The sequence below is a fragment of the Molothrus aeneus genome, chromosome 8, assembly GCF_037042795.1.
Source record: "Molothrus aeneus isolate 106 chromosome 8, BPBGC_Maene_1.0, whole genome shotgun sequence".
In the NCBI taxonomy this organism is placed as follows: Eukaryota; Metazoa; Chordata; class Aves; order Passeriformes; family Icteridae; genus Molothrus; species Molothrus aeneus.
Genome location: NC_089653.1, coordinates 8,899,539 through 8,924,665, shown reverse-complemented (window position 1 = coordinate 8,924,665; position 25,127 = coordinate 8,899,539). Strand labels below are relative to the sequence as shown.

The 25,127-nt window shown below is 40.3% G+C and overlaps 1 protein-coding gene across 20 annotated transcripts in view; it reads left to right on the top strand.

Moving 5' to 3' along the window:
- SORBS1 (sorbin and SH3 domain containing 1) overlaps nucleotides 1-25,127 on the top strand; it is a 157,672-nt gene that overhangs the window by 24,933 nt on the left and 107,612 nt on the right. For all 20 annotated transcript variants that reach the window (XM_066554421.1, XM_066554420.1, XM_066554424.1 and 17 more), the window contains exon 2: nucleotides 14,236-14,294. The gene's annotated coding sequence lies outside the window, so the exon portion shown is untranslated. The remainder of the gene's footprint in view (nucleotides 1-14,235; nucleotides 14,295-25,127) is intronic.

Sequence of the window (25,127 nt, the reverse complement as noted above, 5' to 3'; positions counted from 1 at the left end):
TGATGCTTGTGCATTATTAAAAGGGCCTAGCCAGGTTGATGGGAAGAGACTGTGAAATGCAGTATATAATAATATTTATGTAATTAATGCCCTGGGATTTGAATGAAAAATACTGCTATTTTGCAACCGTAACTTTCAGTTTCTGGCAGCCTCAGAAACTGAAGGAAACTGTAAATTGGAAGGAAGGAAATAACAAGGAAACTGTAAATTGCACTTTCATGTTCCTAAACTGTTGTCTCTGATAGGAAAGATTGACAATTTTGGCTGTCTGGATGTGATGATTAGCTGGGATCTAATTATGATATTAGCATAGGATCATGTTCAAGTGTAATGTCATCAGTGTGTCCCTCCAAGGATGATATGTGGCAAGAAACTTACTTTATTTTCCTTCCTCTTTTATTTAAGAAAAGATGAAGAATATTCAGAAAAGTAGCCAGAAGAGAAGCAAACTATGTGTGTTCCTCTGACTCGCTGCTATACCCCTTCCCATGACCCTGTCCAGGTCAGACAGCAGGTCAGGTACCAGGCACTCTGAGTGGACTCATGTCTTGAGCTGTCATTGTACTTCTCAGCCTGGAGTATCAGATGTTTTTGAGCTGTCAGTGGCTACACTGCTGTCTATAGCTGTGCTAGCAAAGTGATCAGGGAAGGGGACATGTACCTACAACTCCCTCTTCTTTGATCTTCAGAAATGTAATATACAGGCACGTTGTACTGATGGAGTTGTAGCCCCTTCTGAAAACCCTTTCCCTTTGCAGGGGACGTAATTTGTCCTTCCCATAACAGGGTTGAACTGATCATAGTACCCTTGATCTGGTTTAGTTTGCACTCTTGTAAAACAACTGAATAAAGTTCAGTCCACCTGTCCTCCAAATCTAACACCACGAAAAGTCTACGATTCTGTGGTGCTCAAAGTCTAGCAAAATAATCTTCATTCTGTTGTGTGTCCTTGGTGCAGGACTCCCAGCCCTCTCCAGCAACCTGAACATGGTGTGTGTTCCTTCTCTGCTGTTCTCCTGATAGCTGTGTTCATGTATGGGGAAACAAACATGAGCTGGAATGGTCTCTGTGACAGTAGATAACAGACAGTTTGCAGTTGTCACCTCTGAGAGTCCTGTCCTTTGGCTTCCTTACAGAAAAGAGAATGGGGAGGTGAGGAGAAGAGCTGGTTGCTGGTGACCTAAGTGGGTAGTCAGGGCTCTCTGGAAATGAGCTGTGTGGACTACAGGCTGATAGAGCCAGAGCAGCCAGCTTAAGAGAGTTGCTGCCAGGTAGATGTAAGTTGTGGTCGTTTGTTTCAGTGGAGGATGGTATGAAATCCTAAGCAGACTTGTCTAGAGGATCTTTACAGGTCTTAAGCTATGCCTTGTACAGAGTGATTACTTTTCAAATGTTGTCTGCAGTCCAGCTCAGGATATTTTTCCTTCAGACCATATTTTCAGGGGGGTTGCATTCCATACAGTGATAATAGATAGCCTCAGTCCTTTTGGTCCTGAGAGATTTTCTGGGAGAGTTTCTGAAGTGAATGATTTACTGTCTCCTGCCCTGTTCCTTCTCCAACAGAGCAGAAATTTAATGACCTCAAAGCTAATGCACTCCAGTGTCTCTGGATGGAGACAGCAACATTTTTGCCAATGTAGTTTTGGAGCATTACTCTCCCTTTCATTTTTAACATTTTTTGGGGGTGCTTCTAACAGAAATCATGACCTTAGAAGCATCTGCTGGAAACTAGTCAGTCCAGACACAATGAAGAAATGAATTTTGCTTTTCATGCCATGGTACCCTACTTCTGTGAAGTTGGAGCAGTTTCCTGTTAGTAAAAAATAAATAGGGAGCAGGTCATCCTCTGGCTTAATTTGAACATTTATCTGTCTTGTCTTCAGACCACTGAAGTTCTTTTATTTGTTAAATTGTCTCCTAATCAGTGGCTACTGTTTTATGCCAAAAGATTTAGGAACAAGTTTCATATGTCATTTCATATCTGAAACTTTCAAAAATTCTCTTATAGTGAAAAAAATTGACATTTCTTTACATTACTGTGTTACTGTAGTTTTTTCTTCACTAATTTCTTGCCTATATGAATATAAAGTTTCTCAGTTGAATATCCAGTGTTGTAAATATTAGGACTACATTATTCTGGCATATAATTCATAGGATTTGTTTAAGTGACAAATAATTGACTCTGTACTGAGGTGGACAAAGGAAGGTGTCAGTTCTTGGCATCGGTGCATTTCCATTGCATAGAGTAGAGTGAAATCTGCAAATGTAAAATCTAGATCATGTGGGCTGTACTCCTGCTTTCAATTGTATTGAAAATTGTTTTACCTGAAACAATTTAAGGAATTACAGAAATTTCAACACTTAAGATATTAATGATATTACATCTAATTCTTAATAAGTCTTAAAAAATTAAGTTGATGCACCTGGTGGATAGGTGACCTGCCTGGTGGATGAGGGGAAGGCTGTGGATGTTGTCTACCTGGTCTTCAGCAAGGCCTTTGACAGCATCTCCTGGAAAAGCTGGCAGCCCACAGCTTGGAGAGGCGTACCCTTTGTTGGGTCAAGAGCTGGCTGCATGGCTGGGCCCAGAGAGTGGTGGTGAGTAGTGCCACACCCAGTTGTGGCCAGTCCCTCAGGGTGTGAGCTAAGAGCTGTGAACTAAGCTGGATGATGGGATTGAGCCTACCATTAGCAAATTTGCAGATGACACCAAGTTTCAGGGGGAGTGTTGATCTGCTGAAGGGTAGGAGGACTATGCAGAGGGACCTGGACAGGCTGCATAGATGGACCAATTCAATGATACAAGGTTTAACAAGACCAAGTGCCAGGTCTTGTACTTTGCCACAACAACCCCATGCAGTGTTACAGGCTGGGGACAGTGGCTGGGCAGCGGCCAAGCAGAAAGGGACCTGGAGGTCTGCCTGGATATGAGCCCAGCAGTATGCCATGGCCAAGAAGGCCAATGGCACCCTGGCCTGTATCAGAAATAGTGAGGCCAGAACGCCTAGGAAGTGAATCTTCCCCCATACTTGGCACTGGTGAGGCCCCACCCTGAGGGCTGTGTCCAGTTCTGGGCCCTTCAGTTTGGGAAGGACATTCTGATGCTGGAGTGACTCCATAGAGGGGCAGCAAAGCTGGTGAAGGGTCTGGAACACAAATCTTGCAAGGAATGGCTGAGGGAGCTGGGGTTGTTTAGCCTGGAGAAGAGGGGGCTCAGGGGAAACCTCATCACTCTATGAGTGAAAGGAGGCTCCTGAAAGGAGGCTCCAGGCAGGTGGGGGTTGGTCTCTTCTCCCAGGCAACCAGTGACAGGAGTACCAGGACAAGAGTACGCAGCCTTAAGCTATGCCAGGGCAGGGTTAGGCTAGACATAAGGAAGAATTTCTTCACAGAAAGAGTGATTGGGCATTAGAATGAGCTGCCCAGGTGGTGGAGTCACCATCTCTGGAAATTTTAAGAAGACTATGTGGCACTCAGTGCTAGGGTCTAGTTAGCAAGGTGGTGTTAAGTCATAGGTTAGAGTTGATGATCTCAAGGGTCTTTTCCAACCTAACTGATTCTGTGATTTTGTGTAATTACACTACTGTAAGTTTAGAGCAATTCTATTTAGAGAGAAGGTACTGGACGCACGATAATGAAGATTAGAAGCTTGTGTGGGATCTATAGCTAAGAGATGTATTTAAAGGTTGAAATTCTTATGTTGGCAAGTAAAAACAGAAAGAGGAGAAGTAAAAATTATGTGTTAGTATTGTTATTACAGTGTTACACTATAAACTGGTGTAAAGCCATTGACTAAAGAAGGTACTCTATCTGTACTTCTTGAGAATTCAGTCTTTTGAGCCTATACTTACTCCAAGTAATGCTGTTAATATCATAATAAGTTATCTTAATTACTTTTGAAAATGTTCTCTTAGTTTTCCAGATGATACCCTGGATATGATGGGAATTTCCCCAATGAATTTTGCCTTCCATGGGCTGATAAGAATCTGTTTATTAAAGGTTTTTTATCCTCTCTTTTTATATTCATGTTCTGCCTTGGCCTTGTTTATTCACGACTGAATGCCTCTGATTATTTTAGCTGTCGTGTGTTCAGTATTTGATGCTTTGCATAGTAGAACTGGAATAAACTGACTGGGCTATAGGATGTTCAGTGTGTACTTAAGACAATGACCACTTAGCTGTCTCATTTCCTTAGCAATATTTTAAAGATTAATCATAGAGAGCAGTGTAAGCCAAGAAAAATACAGTTGAAATAGATTTTTCTTCATGGTGTTTTGCTTGGACTCAATATTTCGGTAACTTGGTGCAGAATGCAAAACAACCAGAATTACTTGTTCATGTGACTGAAATTTGGATGAGCAGCAATAGAGCAATTCTTAAATATGCCAGGCTAAGTTTGTTGAGCCTGTTTCTTGGCCTTTGACAAGATTGCAGTGAACAGATGTTTAATACCAGTGGCAGAATTGGACATGCTTCCTTTGGGATTGTAGAGGTGGTCATTCATTTGATAAACCCCAGGCAGAGGCAAAGGTATAGACTTCCAAGCAGCTGAAGCAATGGTCTTTGTGTCAGGGAGATTACCAAGTTTCTGGTCTCTTTCTGAAATAATATATTGGTATGTTTTGTTTTGGCTTGATTTGTTTTATTTTTCTGACAAGAAATCAGTCTTAACTGAGTAGCTGTGAATGAATGAGTCATGGGATCAACTAAACTTGAAGATGAACATTTAGACTGTTGTTTGTAGTTTGTTTGAATACTTTGTAATACAGCAGGGAGGGACTGAGGAAATTTTGATCTTGCCTGGTGTGGATTTAACTGGGTTTTGGGGAGAGACAGCATGTCACATGCATGCTGGCTGCTTATAATATGAACGCTATACATTTAAGACCTGGCTGGTGAGATGCCTGGGAGAGAGCACTCTGAAGCTCACTGAGGCTGGATTGCCTGTGTGCAAATTAAGACAAATCTTTAGCAAGGTTACCTAGTCACTGCACAGACCTTTGCCAGGCCATGTTTCTCAACAGTTATGCCTCAGCAGAGTAAATACGCCCTTTGAACAAGGACCAGATTTGACAGCTGAAATAATGTTTGTCATGCTTTTGGGCTCAAGCACAAACCAAAGCCCTAAAACATGCATCTGAGATGTCACTAGTCAGTCTTGTTTCCTAAAGGAATGGGATTTGTGTTCTGTGCTATTGTAGCTCTTCAAGTGTCCTCTGTATCCATATTCCGTCCTCTATATCTTCTTTGCTCCATGTACTTTTTTTGTTACCTTCTTGGACCTTTTTTCTTATTGCTTGGTCTTTTATACATCAGGATGAAAAGAATATTTAATTCTGCCACTCTGATGTGGTGTCATTTCCATCTTTAATTACATGAACTCTTTGCATAAGATTGTTCAACTCTTTGTATTGTGGTAGTGTCTTGTCTGAAGGTTTGCATGGATTTTTACAAATGCAGAAGTGTGTATTGCCAGTAAGAAAGACCTTAGACCTACTTTGGCTTATCTTTTCATGTAGAGTGAATATGAAGTTAATATATATATGTACATATATATGTATATATACACACACACACACACACACACACACACCACACACATATATTCATATATATATCTGGTTCAGTTCCATTGGTTTTGAAAGCAGATTATAGTGCATCTGAGAGTCAGAAAAGGCATAAGGCCTATCTGCTTCACTAAGTTATTCAATATTGCAGCTGGAGATGGGGAGGCCATATGCAGCGTGCTGTCCCTGCATGACACAATAGATTTCATTTGGCTGGGGCTGTCTCAAGCTGTCACAGGTGTTCTTCTTTCATTTACAATAGCTCCATTAAAATATAAATGACTGCATTTATTACATCAGCTCCTTTTCCTTCTTTGGAATACCCCAGCTAAAGTTACATTACACATAACAAATGCTCTTGCTCCCTTGAGAATTAGTTTAATTACTGATGTAGGTGGGTAAAAGATCTATTGCGTCTGAGATGTTAATTTTATCATGCTTTAATTAAGAGGTCAAGTGTGAAAGGCTGCAGAATACCTCCCACTTGAAGATGGTGAATAGAATGGTGGGGGTAGAAGGCAGTGATATGATGAGGCTTTTACTGTCTGTAGGAGTATCAGCTTTCCCTGTGCATCTCATTGCAGTGAGGCGGGTATCTGAAAATACATGCCAATTTCTATTTGCTCGTTGTGTTTTCTACCATTAAAGGCATTTTCTGTCCAAAGCCTTTGAAGCTCCAAAACAGCTTGTCTCTTCTTTTAAAGATGATGGTCACTCCTCCATCACTCACAACCAGTTTCCATAGGAAATGTCAGAACTGTGTTCTCCTGTCCAGTGTGTTTGAAGAACAGGTCTGCAAGTATGCCATGCCCCTGTGCTCTGGCACAAGATGGGATATGGGGCACGCGCTCACCAGAGGACCTCAGGTGTTACCATCTCTGAACATGTAGTTATTTCTTGCTTATGTTTCACTGTGAGCATGGTCAGATTCCTTTTGGCATTTGATTTGGAATTCTTGTTTCTAGCTAACTCCAAAAACAAGGAAATGGACTTGGAAAGCATTCAGGGAAAAAGTGGGCAGGCAAAAGGGAGTGTCTCATAACAAGATTAGGGAGAACTAGACAGTAGGAATTCCTTCCAGTAGGACATCTGGGGCATTTTCCCCTTAGCTTGTTGTGTTTGCCCCAGCAGTTGGAGCAGCAGTGGCATAGCAGGTGTTCACTCGCTAGTTTGCTAGATGAGTGCAAAAGAAAGACTCAGTGACCAAGTGAAGCAGTTCTGTTGCTCTCTGAGCAGCTTTAAATATGACAGTTAATGATTTTTATTAACTCCTTTTTCATCGCTTACTGTCTATGTGAATTGCTGATTCATTGGGATGTTCTGTGATGTGTGATATGAAAAGTATCTTTTCAGAAAATTTCTTCTTGGAATTTTTGCTGCTGTTTTTTTCTTTTCTGTGGTGGTCACTTTTCTTGCTCTTAAAGGATAACAGTTCAGCTATGCCACTGACTTCTCTGCATCCCTGGAGAAAGATTGGTGTAATACTGGAAAAACACAGAGTTAAATATTAACGTCCACTACTGAATGTTCCCACTGAGAAAATCAGGAATGTTTCCAAGCAGTGAAAGCAGACTTTCCTTTCCTGTAGTCAAGTTTTGCTGCTTAACTTTTAAAACTACAGCTTGCTTGGTAATTGTAGATAGCTAAAAATTAGGAATTCTCTGTTTAAGTGCTCTCACCCAGGCTGCTTCTTGCTTCCAGGTGATAGGGGAAGAATCTCATGCAGTGAATTAGTGCTGAAATGTATAGTAAGTTTTTTTAAGGTAAGAGATTGATTTTTTTCCCCTCCCCTCTGTACTTTGTCTTGCAAGTAGAAGTTCTATTCTTGCTCTTTTGGTCAGAAATATCATTTTAATAAATGTTGTGATTTGAGATTGATGATACAGTAGCTCCATAAGGCAGAAAGCGTACTCAGAATTGGTGTTCCTCTTGAGTTATGAATGCACATAGCTGCCATAGTTTGTACTAGCTGAGGACCTAATCAGCTAAGGCCACAAATGCAGCATTTCCTCCTGCTGAGTTGAAATGTCACCACCAGTCTCTGCTGAGATAAAAAATGTGCACAAAGGAAATAGTTTTAAGGAAGAGGAGGATTCTTTCACTTTTAAAGGTTTCATGTTTAGAACATGTATTTATTCTGTCTTGTTGGTTGTGTCAGTTGTCAAGACTTCTGCCTCAGGGCACATTCCACTGGGAATCCCTGCTCAAAGTGCTCTCAAAGTGCTGAAGCTCTAATCTTTGTAGACAGCTCAGGTATCAGCTGTGGTAAAGTGGGAGCAGTAAAGCCCAGAAAGAGCTAGATTGGTTAATGTAATGCTTATAGGGTGGTATTGCTGAAGCTTCTTTCTGTATATGTAAAAATGATGCTTGATGATATGGACTTAATCCTTCAGATATAAAATCATGCTTTTTGTTATAAGTCTGATTCACTTCCATTTACGCAACAGCATCTCAAAGCAAGAGTGGTCTGGCATTTGCATGAGGCACGTGCTTCTGCCCGCAAACAGCCAGTAAGATAAGTCAATAAAAATAAGTCATGCAAGGCATGAATTGCTTAGAGATGGAAGAGACCTATTAGGCTATCTAGCCCTCCTGAGTGCCAATGAGGAATTGCTTCAACTGGACTTGCTTTGAAGGACAGATGAATAGCTGAGTAAAACACAGGATCCCATTTTCTGTATGATATGGCTTTTATGCTGCTGGTTTTACATGTACGTCTAGCTTTGAACCTTGTGAGCAACAATATTCCAGATAAATTTTTTCCAGGCTCTTTTACTTAAAGTGTAACAGTGGTCTGAACAGAAACTGTTCTGATTGCACAGATGCGCAGTTTTGCTTTGTGGAGTGACTTTTAACTCATCAAAAGAGAACAAGAAGAAAGGCAAAAATCTGTGAGTATGGCTATCTATGAGAGCATAGATAGCATAGATGTGTGCATGTGTGTATTTGAAAGAACGAGAGGTCTGTCTGTGTTAGATCAATTGTGAGAATAAATTCTACTCCTCTGCCTGGCCTTAGGAGGGTATTTTACAAAGGCAGCCCATCAGGAAGAGAACAAAGGCCTGGCTGCCTTGTGGCTGTGCGGGAAACGCTGGTAGTGCTAAAGCCAGCTCCCATTTCCTATTAAAGTAGTGTCTCGCATGTTCATGAAGCACAGGCAGTGATGCAGCATGATTCAGCTCGTTGGGAGCTGATGCATCTAGTTCTGACACAGAGAGAGAAGGTCTCTGTGGTCAAAAAGGCAGAAAAACATGATTTTTCTGCCTTTTCTGCTGCTGTTCTAAGGAGCTTCATCTTGTTATTGGACAGTGAATTGCAGATGCATTTATTTCATTGCTTTAATTTTTTGCATTATTCCCCTTTTGTCTTTTATTGTTTTCTTACCAGTATTTGAATAGAAAAAGAGCTCTGTGGTAAATTATGTCCATGCCCCACTTCTTTCCAGACCTGACATGTTTATATATACAAAGAATTATGGAGGAATTAAAAAGAGGACCAAAGAAGCTCAGGAATTCTTTCGTAAAGCTTGCCACATTTTTAATAAATGGGCATATAGCAGAGGGAATGAAATCTGTTGCTCAATACCATAATAGGCAGCGCAATGCTTTTGCCTCTCTCTGTCATCCTTAACAGACAAATTTATTTTTGGTAATGAGAGATTTATCTCTTTTGCATCTATTAAAAGTCAGTTCTAGTGTCAAAAATCAGTTGGAAATAACATGAAGAAGTTTAATGGTGAAATGTGTTCCTTTTGAATGTTTGTCACAGCTCCACCAAATCCTGGGGATCTTTTTTCACTTTGTTTTGGTGTATTTTTGCCTTGCTGCAACATGTGTTTTCAGATGATTTAGCTGTTAATCTGAGAGCATCATATAGTAGCGTGACTATTTAGACTGTGTAAAGAACCTTCAAGAAATTATTTCCAGGACAATAATTAATATACCATAATTTAAAATAATTGTTTTCCAGCACTTTTCTGTGTGTGATCCTTTAGGAGTTTTTGTTAGTGGCAGATCCCTCCCTGTCTGACTTAAATCTATTGAAAGCAGACTTTCTTTTCTTCATGGTCATCCTTGAAGCAGTTCACAGAAAAACATGTATAAAGAGCAGCTGGTTGGACTCCTCTGGTGCTGTAGGGAAGGAGTCCACATAGAAGTAATTGTGGTAAAATAATACTATTAGTCAGAAAATACGGGCTCTGCACATATTTCTTGTCCTGACACAATTCAGTTAAGAAAGTATTTTCACAATTGTGGACTGAGTACTTAATGTCATATTTAGGCAGGTCAACAAGCAGACCACTTTGCTTAATCTGCCCGTAGAGAAGCTTGTGCAGGTGCTAGATGAGTGCAATGGAGCTTTGGGAGGCATTGTTTTGAATCCTGTGGGATTTATTAGATGCCTTTCAATGGCTTTTCAAACAGTTGTATAGCATTCTGCACGTGGAATTTTCCTAGTGAGATCTGAAGTACTTGACAACTGGTGAAAAAAGAAGTGCCTCCTTTTAGGTTTATACATGTGATTCCTTTAAAGAAGCTGTCTGGTGCCTTTATGCACCTCCATCTTGTTAGCTGGGGGGAATGGCCAGGATATCAGAAGAGGGGGAATGGCCAGGATATCAGAAAGGCTTGCTGATGTGAAGTGACCCTGAAGCTTATTCCAGGAAGTTTATATTCAGAAAGTGTTGATTATTCATACTTTGAGAACCCTTTAAAGTATTTATGATTCATACCAGACACTCCTTTCAGTCTTAATTGACACCCATCTCATTAAGGTGACATAAGACTAAATACATTGATGCAAGGAATGTTTTGACTTTTTAGCTGATAAAGTGCTAATTATAAGAACCACAACCTGTCTAGTAACAGAGCTACAGATAAACATTGAAAGGTTACTATTCCAGAGGAGTTACATCAGCTAGCTCCATGGATGAAACATCTTTTCCATGGAAGAAATTGCATCCTACATGGAAGGGATTCTCTTCTGTACTGTACAAATCCTACAATTGTCTTTACCTACCCATTTCCTTTCACTCTTCCGTTCTTGCACAGAAGTTATTCTCCTCATTTGGCTCCTGCTGTACCATAAACAATGCTATCCTTTCTTTCCCCTATCGTCCTACACCCACTTTTGAACAGCTATGGTTGTTAAGATTACAGTTCTCATAAGGCTAGAGGAGGAGGAAAAAATGTCCCTTCAGCTTCCTTTAGGGATCTTTGCTTGTTCTTTTCTTTACATAAGTAATTTTTTCCAAAGACATATTCACGTTTGTTTTAAGACCTTTCAACAGCAACACTGCTTGCTATGTGTCTTGATGCTCTTCCGAGCTTTTTGTTTAAAAAGGCATTGAAAGTTAGTGATTAAGTTGGGAAAAGTTATTTATTCTCATTGTATACTGTGAGTAAAACCTTCAGTACCTTGCACAGGGACTGATTTGTGATGAAAAGGTACAAGTGCTCCAAAATGACAGAGGCAGTGACCCTGCTCAGTTCTGTCTCCTTCCTCCCTTCTCCCCAGCACTCAGGTTTTACAGACGCGGCTGCTGACTCTGATGTGTCACGTACACTGCAGAGCCAGGCACGTGTGTCCTTCACAGGCAATGTGTGGAAAATGACAGCCATCACATTATTTCAAGTGGTACAGCAGTCATCTTTTGATGTGCCAAACTACTTTTTGCAGGCAAGAATTAGCCCTGTGTTAGACTCTTGTGGGTAGAAGGGTGGATATACATTCTCTTTGTTTTCTAATAATTGTGTGATTCGGTATAGTGTATGTGTGGAAGGGGGGGTTGGTTTTGTTTGTTTCTTTTAAACATGGATCGTGTTTGGTAGCACATTTGAGCTATGGAGTTCAGCTCCATAAAATTCTAGTGATTATTCCAGGGCTCTCATCATGTCTTATCCAGCTTTGTCAGATATATTCTCTTTGCCAGGTCTTCTACCTGGTTTATGCTTGAATACTTAACAGGTATCATCTGTGCTTAACAGAAGTATCATCTAGGATGTTGAACAGTGCACAAGGGAGAAGTGAAATGCTCACAGTGAACAGTAATTGGGAAGTACAGCAAAGGATGATTTGATAGTTATGAATGAGATTTCTTCATGAGATGCAGGGAAGGTTGCCCAGAATATCTCCTCCTACCTCCAGCAACTTCCAGTACTGTATCCTCTTTAGTGATGGTATTTATGATATGTATTTTTACTGCTTCAACCTAGATATCCAAACATTTCCAATTTTAAGTAATTTAGAAAATCTGCTTGAGCCCCACTTGGCATACTCCTTAATTTAAAAGTTAATAATTTGGATACTGCACTGTCATCTTGCTCAAGCTGTTTGGAAGCTGCATGATTGCCACTTAACCAAAAAGACTATTGCACTTGCCAGAAAGGAAATTTCTGCATATTTTGCCCTCACCAGACCCTTTTGCAGGGAATGGGTGGCATCCTGGATACTGTTTCTTCAAACTGTAAATCAGTTTAAAAACAGAATTTCATTTTGCTGTTGCTGCCTTTCCAGCTGTTTGGAATGTAGTTGCAATGTGTGTCTGATCTGCAGGGATATCCGTAGGAAGCATGTGTTACTGATTGAATTTAATTGGACTTTCAGAGAATTTCTCCTTCATTGCAGACCAATGGAAAGAACATTCCTTTGCTGCTCTGAATTAACATTAGATGAGAATGGTTCATGTCATAGTTACTTATCTATTGCTGCTATTCGTAATAATATTTGCTCCACTATACTTAGGCTTTTGGCTATTTTGTGGTGCATGGAAAATCCTTGATTTTCCTTAAGTAATTCCTGCTGGAATTGGCATGTGTGTCTTGCTTACTGTTCTGGGCCTTTGACTCTAAATTCTAGCAAAAACCATCCAGGACTTTATTTTTTGTAGAGGTCTGAATTTTTTTGTCCTGTTTTGTTTCTATTTCCAGAGCCATTTATTTGTGTGGCCGAGGGTAGGACATAACTTGAGTTTAAAAGCTTTTGTGCAGATAAACAATCTGTTTATCACATTATAGGAAACCTGTAGCCAGCATTTGCCCCTCATAAATTAATATGGGGTGGGGGTGAAACTGTATTTTCCATAACAGCACAGGCATTAGAGCATAAGATAGATGTTGAATAGGTCTGAACTAGAGTAAGTATAGGACAGAAATAGAAAATACAGCTCTGCCATTGGTAGTGTGTCTCTTTTTTTTTTTGTTATTAGAGTTCCTTTACAGGGAGGCCAGCACATCAACTTGGATAGAACAGGGTTACTCTTCCCTCATTACTTACAGTAAGTGACAAATTAAGAACTGAGTGACACAGGAAGACAGAGAGCCAGGCTAGGCATGCAGGCAAAATGTGTGCTGGTGAAAGGGGCTTGAGGGTGTCAGTGGCACCAGGTCATACCTGCTTGGTGTGCCTGGTGGTGTTATGGCATGGCTCTGGGTTGTACTATCCAGGGTGGTAAGGTTTATCTATTGACTCTTGAGGAAAACAAGGATCAGAAACTGAGGACACAGAGTGAAGAGGGTGAGGTGTTCCTAGCACCAGTCCTTACTTCTGGGTGCCAGGAAGCTGTGAGGCATGTTGCTTTCTGAGAGGGAGGAAGAGATAGGAAAGCTGAAGGGCATTTTACTCCATGTAGCAATATTGTGACAGGGAGGCAAAAATTCTTCACTGACTGGGGTACCCGTAAGAACATATTAACACATATATAAGTCTGAAAAAGGACCAGTAGGTTAGAAAATCTTAGAATCCTGGAATGGTTTGGTTGTGGGGGACCTTGAAGATCACCTAGTTCTGAGCCCCTCACCATAGGCAGGGACACCTTCCACTGGGGCAGTGGCACACTCACTGTATCTGCACGTATAGGTATCCACAGGCTGTGTCCTTGGTAAGTGCTTAAGAAGGCACCTGACTAAGTAGTAAAGACCAAAGTTCTGAGGCAGATTTCTTTGTATATGAGAACTTCTGTACTAGTCCTGCCTCTCACACAACTCTGAATTAAACACAACATAGTAAAAGTATTATTAAAACATTCATATATATCAATCAAGCTGTCATTTTTTGTGACAAGCTAGGAGAATTTAGCTATTTGCAGACTTCTATGGTATTTTTAGAACGTTTAGAACCTATATTTGAAAAAAATCAAATATGAGTAGAAGTTACTCTGCATAAGTTGCATGCAGAGTGTTTTCATATTTGTCTCTATTTTAACCTGTTATGGAATCTGGTACCTTCTTGACATCAAGTGAATCTGTGTAGGATGTATTAGATCAAAACATATTCCTGTCTCCAAATGCTAACAGCAGCACATTCAGTTCTCTGGATTTCAGCAGCTAAAGTAGGTGTTGCAGAATTTTGGCTCTGCTTCTCTTTACAGAGTGATAAACACAAATAGTGCTGCCTTGGCTTTCATATAGACAAGGAGGATCTTGTCTTATAAAAGCCAATTCACAGACAAATGGTGACTCTTAGCTTTAAGAGTTAGGCTAGGCTAACAAGGCTAGTTGAACTGATAGGCTAGAAATAATTGTCCAATTTTCTTGTTTACTCCAGGGTGGTGGTTTCTTTTATTTTAAACTGAGAGAGCATTTTATTGTGGGGTTTTTTTTTTTCCCCTAACAGCTGCATTAGATTATTGTATTCTATGACACTTACTGGGGTTTTTTTTCTTTTCTAGGGGGAGTCCAGAACATACCTGTAGAGCTCCAGCTTCTCTTTCTCTGAGCTCTGCCAAAGGTATGTAGATGTATGTTATGCACTGTTGTTTTCCTCTGTGTTCATCTAAATAGCACTATGGAAATTTCCAGAAAAGTGACATTCAAATTTAGTGGCAGGAGATGACTGCTTCCTTGATTTTTGAATGCAGTATTTCAAACACAATTCAAAAGTCTTCTCCAGAGAGTTGCATAGAATCTGAACTAAGTTTGGGAATTCAGGTTAATGCATACAACAGTGTTCATCCTGTTTGTACACTGCTGCAAGTGGTGTTCAAGTTTAGGCTGCCTGATAATAGATGATAGGTGTTTCAGAGGCTGAAGAGCAAGAACAGAGCTATTTAATAGTAGGTGGACTCTGGTTTCAAGGTGTCTGTTAATTAATGATTCCCTATATAATACTCCACCTCCTGAGCAAAAAACATGGCATGAAGGAGGCACCGTCTCCTTCCCTTGCCAAGTCTGGGAGTGAGTCTTCCTCACTCTCTGTAAGAATGTCTGGATTTCTAGTTTGGCGCTGAATCAAGACTGTACTGTTCCTCCTCAGCAGCTTGGTACCTGAAGGAGTTTTACCAGGAGAAGTGCCTGACATAAAGAAAGTGGTTTCAGCAAATGTGTGAAGTTTTGACCTAAAAATAGGATAATATGGTAAATAAAAACCTCATGTTCAAAAGTTCAAAGCTGTCTTTACTGTCTAGTTGGTTGTATAACTTGGAAGAATTGAAATAGCTTTTGTGGTGATAATTATTAACATATGATTGCAAAGTTAAGAGTAAAGAGTTGTGTTTTTCTATAATTGTCACTTTAAAAGCCCATAATACAGTATATTTCTTTTTTTGAACAAATGTAAAGAACCATGTAGCCTAATGATTAATATATATATATATAAATGCAGAATTCCTGAGTAAAATCCTAATTTCTAATAAACTGTACATGTCAGCTTGACAGCGCCTGCCTAGTAACAGAAAGCAATGTATGATGAGGAACAGTGGGACTCGTTTTTGGGTTTAGTTGTATTTTTGGGTTTTTCTCTTCCTTTTGAACAGAGTGGGAAGTGGTTCCTTTGAACTATTGTGCCACATAAGCTTTGACTGCAATTTTTATTCCTCTCTGTACCTTCTAAGTATACACCACCCTCTTGTAGCTGGAGCTGGTGGTGGCCCGGGTTCTCAATGAGCCATAGGCAGGGAAAGTGCAGATTGTCTCTTTCAGTGGTACAGGAAATGTGAACGTTTTCTAGCTCTGCATTTGCAATGCCAGATATTCCCTGACCCTGTGAAACTCACCAATGTTTTTCTGCCTCCATAGACCCCTCTTTTCAGTGTGGAAGAAAGAACTGAGAATGAGTCGGAATTAATTTCCACTAAGTTTTCCCACATAATTCTCAGCCACCCATGGGTTTTCCTGGAAGACTGGTATACAATAGGCCTTTGTCTCCAAATGGATTTATTTATTATTTTTGAATCTAACTGCCTAGCTTGACCCCAATTTTAAAGGGCTTCTTAGTCCCCAAGGCTTACCAGTTCATCCTTGAAACAAACCTTTTGAAGACAGGACTCTACTGTGAATACGCAAGGCATCATAATTTGGTTCATACCAGAATGAATGCAAATGAGTCAAATCATATCTGAGTCCAAACTGGTTACATTTTAAAGGAACTAGATACAAAGCAAAACATTTATGAAAGCAGTTTTATGGTTTCTACAGGAATATACATAGTTGTGAATTAGGTCTGGATTCCTTGACAAAACTAATTCACAGGTGAAGGGCACACTTTCAGCAACAAGTTCAGACTTCCTACAAGCTGTGAGCTCTGAATTGATCATGTAAGATTAATTGCTCAGTTTTCTATTCTTTTCATTATTTATTTGAGTATTTGAAACTGTCTTCTTTAGAGGCAGTATAAAACAACAAACAGATCTCCATCTTCTCTTTGTTTCAAATTAGTTTGCATTAAGCACAAAGGCATTGTACCACCTGTCCAGCTCACAATGCAGCAGTTAATATTATTTGACAATAATGTTCCTCAAACAATGAGGACTTCACCAAAAGATTTACATTGTCCTGTGAAAATTCTCTCACATGTGAGCTCTGATATTTGATGAGCTGGAAAATTCATGAAAATTATTACATCTTTAAGAGAAATGTGCCTGGCACCAGTTACAGCAGGTAGAGAGCTGGGGACAGATTTTGTTGCAAGTGCTGAACATTTGCAACTGGGTAGGAATTTCTCTAAAGAGTTCAGCTTTCAGTCATACAGGGTCAGATTTTCTAAAGTGTTTCTGTTCTGATATTTTTGAAAGTCTCTGTCCCTAACTCATTTACAACAATCAACCTTTTTCCTCCATACTCCTTCCTTTACATCTGTAATAATCATCACTTGATGAATCATGCACAGCTTTCCTCCCAAGCAGGTCGTAATTTACACCAAATCTGAACTCTGAAAATTGTGTTGGTTACAGAAAAATAGATGTTGACTAGTACTGAAATCTTGTCATGCATAATCTTGAACATGAGAGAAAAGAGAGTTATTAGCTCGTCAGTTCTACTGCTGTGCTGCTGTAGCTGTGGCCCTGCAATGCACAGGGCATGCAGTGCATGTACTGCTTAGTCCAATCTCCTTTTAAAGACTGAAGTGGTAGTATATGTTTTATGCCACAGAAGAAACTGTTCAACAGATTTCGCTGCTACAGGATTTTTTCCTAATAGAGTTGTCTTTTGCTTGGACTTGCTTCTACCAGGTTTAGCTATTTTTCTTTCCTAGTACACATGCACACTGCCACTTGGGAAAACCTTCTCAATTCATTTCTTGGTCAAATTCTCTTTCAAGGCTAAGACATCAAGAGTACTGTTCTTGAAACACCGTTAAAATTAACAGGAAAGAGAACCTGATCCTAGGATGCAGTGTTGGAAGTGGATGCCTGGATGGGCCCCAGCACTCATTTCAGAGCCCCTACAAACACACCACAGCAGTGACTCTTTATATCCTTGGATTTCATGGCAACAGGGCACAAATTGTTAAGATTATGGGATAAGACTTGTAATCACCAGTCTCACCATTAGGAGCAATCTGATATAGAAACAACAAACCCCAAAGTTTTCCTTTCACACAAATTGTGGAAATTTGTGATGTGGTTTGTCTCTCTGAGTTTTAGCATGAGACTTGATGACACATAGGCCTGACACTCCTGCTGTCCTTGTTGCATTTTCCATGTTAGCATCACTGTTCATTGGCTCTGAGACCAAGACATCATTCATTCCCTTTTTGCTTGAGCAGTTGCTGCTTGTGTGGTGTGCTTGTGCTGATGAATCACTCAGCTCCTATTTGGTGCCTGAAGTAAAAACTATGCATCTGATCTGCCACTGGGCTTTCTATTTCACAATTACTTCTACACAGGACATGATACAGTCAAGCCCACAGGAAAATCTTGCCAAGACCAGTGTGAAAAGAGGACAAGACCATTCTATTCTCTTCAGCCAACATTAAGGAGAGAGCGAAGATATGAAATATTTGTTTAAAATGTGACCTTGGAGGTGTGGAGATAGATAGCATAGAGGAGATAAGGTACAGTGGCTGTAGCTGAATGCAGCCTCACATCCACAGTGCTTAGCTTTCCAGCTCTATCCTGTTTCAGACATGGAAAGAGTAGATAAGGCCATTTCCGGTACTACTTGTTAGTTTGTTAGACTACTTCAGCTGTTGGATCCTTTAGCTTTGAAACTGCAGTGTCACCAAAAAGCTGCATTTTGTTTTATTCCAGAAGCTTCTGACAGTCAGCAAGGATTGTATCCAAACAGTCCACTGAGTATTAGCAACGCAGCTTGTTCCAGCAAATGCATTAGTACCTATTAAACATTTACACAGCAGCATAAAGTTAGACAAGGATTCACAAACATAAATAAGACCTGTTCTTTGCACTGTAGAGTCTCCAGTCTCAATCCTGCATAGATAATAACATAGAGAAAGCTGCTTATAGGAGGAAGGGTGAGAAATGTTTGTAGGAAAAGTGATTTCTGAGACGGTGATGACTGGAGAAAGGGATTTGCAGGTCAAGGAACTAACAAATCAGAAAGTGTAAAAAGAGTGAAAATGGGAAATGAAGAAAGATAATGAGTTTAGGAGGTAGTAAAGAATGGAAAGGAAGTTGTTAACTGTGAGATAAGCTTGAATATGAAATGGCCAGGAATGGATAGGAGGATTTTCTCTTGTCACTTTTTAACATTCAAGTGATGTGTTCGGTATGCAGATCTGGTAGAAAGTGTCTTGCAGGTATTGAGGATGGGACAGAATAGAATGAAGTCTTTCTCTTTAAAAGCATATGTATGGTTTCTTTGGTCTGTCCTGATCAAAATGCAAGTGTTCTTTATTTCCTCTTGGTCTTTGGAGCTCTACACTTTTTTTTTCCCTTCTCTTGCTCCACCTGGGAAGCTTATTTTATTGTTTGGTGCTTCTAGAACTGAATTTCTTTTCCCTAAGTTAATACTAAATTCTTGAGACTTTTCACAGCTTTTCCTTTTCATTTTTAACAGCAGTATCAAGGAATTGAAAACCAAAGAGTGGTACAGATATTTTTATCTGTTGCTTGAAATGTGTTCTATATGGGAACTATAGGAAACAGTGAATAATGAGCTTCCAGCCAAATGGAATCTCAATAAATCTCTAAGTCTAGTGAACTCTATAGGAAGAGAGAAATAGTGATGTTATAACATGAGCAGCCATTGAGGAGAACTGTCTAGGGCACTAGATAGCCCAAAAGAAACCCAAACCAAAACAAAAAGTACCCCAAGAAACCACAAAAACCCAACAAGCAGCAAAAAACCACCCACCCTCAAAACCCCTCCTCTCTGCTCTTTAAAACCAAAACTGTCCAAGTGAAAGTGTACATGAAGCAGTGAGATAGCTGGTGCTGAGAAAGAATTGCCATCACTTGCTACTTTCCTCCTTGCTGTCTGTTGGCAGTATTGGGAGCAGCAGGACTCCCCAGCAATTTCCACACAGCCAGGTTCATCATTAAATTGCATACAATCTTGACCATCTTAGTGGGCATAGTGAAAGACTCTGAGTATACAATCTTTAAAAATATATAACATTAGTGTAAACTTTTGCCTGTTTATGAAATATCAAGAAGTGAAGTGACACAGCTCAAGTCCTGGAGAGGGACTCTGGGTAATGCAGAATATGAAATGCAGCACTTTGCCTAAGGCTTTTCAGTGCCTACGCACCCATTTTGTTCCTGCAATTAATCTGCATGTGGCATTTGGAAAGCAAAATTTTTCTTCACCCAGTGCTACACTTAATATTCTCAGACTATTACACTTCTTTTTGCTCTCCCTCACCCCCACAGTAATTTTTAATATACAGATATCAGAGGAGTACTAAACATTTGGCTGAATGCAACAGCTTTTATTGGAGCCCTGGTGGTATGTGGGAAATCACATGCTGGAGTGCTACTCTCCCAGAGACAGCAAATTCTGGAGTAATGCTGTCAGAAAAGGGATGTCCTGCCACTGGCCTTTGTTCTCTGACACGGTTACCAGTGAAGGGAGGGGGCTGCTCATGCTGCCTGCCCTGTCCCCTCTGGCCAGCTCAAGGCCATTTGTGAGGGACAGAAACTGCACAGCCACCAGCTGCTCTCTGCTCCTGACTGAGACCAGAGCCAAGACTGGAAAGAATGAAGCCCCTATTGACAAGTATTTTGTGGACCTCCTGTGGTTTAGACAAAATCTGTGTGACTTTAGTTTCTGGTTTCAGGTTTGGAGGTGCTTGGGATCTGCTGCTGACATCTCTCTCAGCAGCTTTGGCACTGTGTTCTCAGATGCTCACCCACTCCTTGTGGCCCACCAGCCTATGGAATGTGTTTGTTTACTGCTCCTTTGGTACACTGATGACCTTGTTCAGGACTTGGGCTAAAGTGGGTAGGCCTGCTTAGAGAAACATTACATTGCACAGGAGAGGAGGGAAACGCTGCATCCAACCCTTTCCTGCAAAACCTGTAGTGGCTGGAAGTTTTAGTACCTTAAAATGGGTGTTACAGTACTGGTCCAGCTGGAGTTCAATGAATTTAGGTCTGATCTACAGTTAATAAAAGCTTGTGAAACTGGCTTGAATTGGGCTGATTCTGAAACCGATTTTTGAGAGATGAAACAGAGTGGTGGTAATTTGTATAAATGTCTACTGCCACTGCAGGCACTGGTGCCAAGGAAAGACAGATGGAGAGTGGAAAATGTCACAGAGAAGGGGGATGGGACCTGTGAAGTACCTATGAACTTAACAATCGTACCTGTAAATAAACCTTCAGTGGCAGCTAATAAACAGAAGGATGATTAGAAGGAAAAGTGGCAAGTGATACAGATATTAATTGTGCTTAACAAAATATTTCCAAGAAATAAAATTTAATCCAGCAAGAAAGCCAAAAAAATACCAAAGCCAAAGCTGATCATCTGAAGGTAAAATGGAAACTAAAGGCAGTGCCAAGGTTAAGGCTTATTTTTGTCTTCTGCCCATGTATTATCATGGAGGAAAAAGCAGAGACCTGTTTTTTGCGTGCCACAGAACCAAACTGGACAAGTTGATTAAGGGATACTTTAGGATTGGATCTGAAGGATCAAGGAGATAGATTGTTACTTGCCTTGGAATAGGTGGGGGTGGGGAAGAAAGTAGAGGGTGAAACACGTGGAAAACATCTGGTCCAAGGAGGCATTTCAGAGTTAGGAGGGAAGGAGGAGCAGCTGTGCAATGTGCAGGGACCACCAGGGCTGCAGTAATAAACAGGAGAGAAAAGGAGGCAGAGCTAGGATAAGGCTTCAGACAAATCAAAGAATTAGGCAGAGGGAGGACCCAGACTGCAATTTTGTGACCAAGAGATCACTCTGGTCTAGAATGAAAGTGTAAATTTGGAGTGTCTGTGGGTAGTGCACTGCCTTTGAGTTAGACTCATCCCAGGGAAAGGAGCAGGGTGCTTTCTTTGGATTTGTGCTGAAAGCAGGGTAGGTGGTAAACATACAGAACCTTGTATCAGAAATTGTGTCCTTCATGGAGGGGGATATATCACCCTGTAATCAGGAGGAAAATTATCTGCCTGGAGAACATTAAGCCAGCCAAAGAGGAATAGATTAGGGCTAGATTAGGGCTTTGAGACCTTCCTCTCTTCCTTGGGAGTCAATTCAGATCTTTGTTTCTTGCTCTTTAGAAGGGCCAAGCGCATTGCTCTGGAAGTACAGGCTTACTTATTCCCAAATACCTGGTTTCTTGAACCTTTGTTCTCTTGGCTTTTACTTTGTTGCACTGAACTATAAAAGATCTTTTATGTTCTTCTGTGGATCTGTGGTTTCAGGACTGGTGTAAACTCATCCAAGTCCTGGCTGCTATGAAAGAATATGGCCCTATCCCAACTTCACCTTTACTTTTTGCTGGCTCTAGTGTTGATATGACATGATCAGGTGAACTGAGAATGAATCCAGCTGAAAACTTACCCAGCAAAGAAAAAATGGAGCCCCACAGACATGGGGAAGCTACTATGTGCCTTTGTCAAACAGGAGGAATACCCAGCTGCAGCTTTCCTGGAATTACTGATTGGTTTTTTGTATGTGACCCTGAGGCTTCTGGTACTGATTAAAGCTTTTGCTTTATGTAAATCAGTGATCTGATAATATGCAGCATCTCCCAGGTCCTATTTTTCTGGAGAGTAAATTTTACCCCCACATACATTGCTGAAATTATGCTGTCCTTGTTTCTCTCATTGTCTGACTTCATATCCTTTACATGGTGCTCATGGGAGACTGATCCAAAGCTCATTGAAAGCAGTAACATAATACATGTTACTGATAGCAGACTTTGGATCAGAAATAAATCCATTCATTATGCCTCGTGGTTGTACTGTTTATACTGCACAGCTCAGTTTCTATATCCCATGGTGTATCATTAAAATTCATCCTATGCAGGCCATTGCCTCTATTACCCTTGAATTTATTGGTATAGTTCTTCCTATACTTAGAGGACTCCTAGAATTGATCTAATCCCTGTTTTCCTTTTTTTGGATGAAGGCATCTGAAAGTGCTTGTACAATAATTATACTCAATTCCAGTTCAGCTCTTTCCGTGGTTGTGCTACGCCACCATTATCATAATGAGACACAAGAAATTGCAATTGTGGGATTGCTTCCTTGCAAGTTGAAAAGAACTGTCCACAGATGGCCAGTTATTATACTGGTTTTTGCTTGGGACTAATGTCTTTTTCCAGCCTAGGTGGGTTGGAGAAAGAAAACCAGCTAAACTTTCCATGAACCACATTAAAAGAAAGTTTCGCTTCCCTGGTGAGAACAGCCACTCCCAAAGCAGAGTGCTTTCAGGGTGGGTGGGGAAGGGAGCAGGAAGGGAGAGGCTTCATAATCCACTGAACAGATTGAGACTGCTGAGGTTCTGCTCAGCATCTAAGATGCTCGATCACATTGCCACAGCCAGCCAGTTGTCCAAGTTAGGTCAATCTCAGTTTGGTTCCATAAAGAGTGTGCATTTTTTTAATGGATTCTGAAAAATGTAGACCTTCTCTGCTCAGGGAAAGTATTAAAATATCCCATGGAACTTCAGATTAAGCCTTGCAGTTTGTGGTGACCTCCGTCAAAATGAACTTTATCTTCCATGGTCATGTAAAGTGCAGGGCATAGACAACTTGCTGCTCTCTGTTGAAGAAATGCTTGTTTCTTTAGATGGTAACATTGCTGAGGAATGTGTTAGTACGTGTTAGCCTGAAAATGAGAATTGAGAGCTTATCCAAAAGTATTGCATTTAGAATCTAGGGCTGTGTCTGATTTCTCAGGCCCATTGATTAGCCTGCAGATGCTAGTTAAAGGGCAGTAGCCCTTTACCACTTTTTAGGGATTTGTGATGAGAGACCAGTCAGGATAGATGTTGTTCACCAACAGTTTTTGGTGATATTTTTGCGCAAACACAAAGCTGTTTTTCAAGACAGACTGTAGAAATGGATTGAAAAAGTACAATGTGGCAGAATTTGGGAAAGATCCCATAGACACCTTGATTATGTCATAGAAACGTTGGTCTAAAGCCAAACTTAATAATCTTATGTATCTTAAGTTAATAATTAACGTATTAATAAAATCACTGTGAATTTTCCAGAGATAATAGCATCACTAGTAATACAGTGCATGCCATTCCAGAACCAAAAATCTAAGTTTGTTGTTTTGGTGCATTTGGCCATCTAGTCCATTTATAGTGCAACTCCCCTCTCCCTCTCAGTATTGAATTTGAATAATTATGTATGTTTCCAGAAGGTGATGTGAATTGTATAACAAAATGTGGCAAAAGAAGATCTTCTGTTTTAATGTCAGGAATAATTGCATTATGTTTCCAGAATGAGACAGAAAGTTTTCACTTCTCAGCTTTGAAATCCCTTCCTTTCCCTGAAAAAAATGTTCTCCTTTCTTCTGTTTCCTCTTCCTTGATCTAAATAGCTTTCTTCTCCTTTCCTTTTCATCTCTTTGCTCCACCCAATGGAAAAGAGGGTAAAGAGAAAACAGATTTGGGAGAAATTCACTGGTATCCCAAACTTGATTTATTACCTTAAAAAATTATGTATTTTTAAAATGAGACAAGGTGAAAACTCTGAGGAGCTGCACAGAAAATCTTGTTGGATTACAGTTGCTGCAAAAATTTATTATGCTGTTTTAGCTCATAACACAGGTGTGACTCTCATCAACTGGGCCTGCTGAAGGTTATCCATTTGCACCTTCAAACATGACAGCAACTTTCCCGATCTGTAAAAACACTTGTGTTTGAAGTCTTTGTGCTAAAGTACTTTGTTCAGAGGAAAATGGTATTTATTGAATGACCATTTTCCTCTGTAACACCTTCGGGACTTCCTATCCAGCTATTGAATTATCAGAAGTCTGCTTATTTTAGGGGATTTTAATAAAGTTGCTTTGTGAAGAGGAATGCCTGTGCATACAGAAGCATCCCAGAATATGTCCCATTGGTATTGATCTTTCATTCATCTGCTGAACAGAATGTATGATTGCCCCTTGGCTGTTGTTTTGATAACCAAATTCCACTGAGTTGCACCTACTGCACTTAACTCCATCAGTCATTTCCTTAATATCTTCTTATATAAGAGTGCAGTTGCAGCTAAAGGAAGATTTACTCTAAGCCCCTCTGGATTCCTCTTGATTTACCATGCCACTTTTAATTAAAAGAGAGAAAGAAGGGGTGAAGAAGAGAGATCTCATGCGTTTTAGTCAAGTTGTGAAATAGGGAAGATAAGACTGCATCTAGGAAATTGTTATGTCCCAAAATTACTTTTAATTCTGTTGGTTCTCTATCAGTAGGTACATGAGAGAGTGAAAAGGAGAAAGGGTGGATCTGACAGGAATAGGAGACTCAGACTCAAAGCTTCCTGCCACAAATGGATCAAAGATCAGGACCGGAAGATTATTGATTAAGGTCTGTGCATGAGGAAAGAGAACATCTGTTCTTGTTCTATCATGCTCTACCCTGCTGGGGAGGGGTGGCACTTACCCTTCAGGTTGGGTCAAGTGAGAGAGGGGATAGGAGTAAGAAGTGAACCCTTCTTTACATTTGTGTCTCCACCATTTTTCAGCCTGTTAGCATTGGAAAGCTCAGATTTTTTCCAAAAGGCTATTTCAGCATTCTTCCAAAAGGCTATTTCAGTGAGCCTTACACAGGAAATGTGCATTTTCCCAGGTAGACCAAAAAGTCTGTGATTCATTTCTGGTGACCACACATCTTGTACAAACATAAAGATCTTGACCAGCCCACATTTTAGAAAGCAGCTTTCTCTTTGTGAAACTCTTCTGCAGCTTAAAGCATGTATCTGTCAATGATG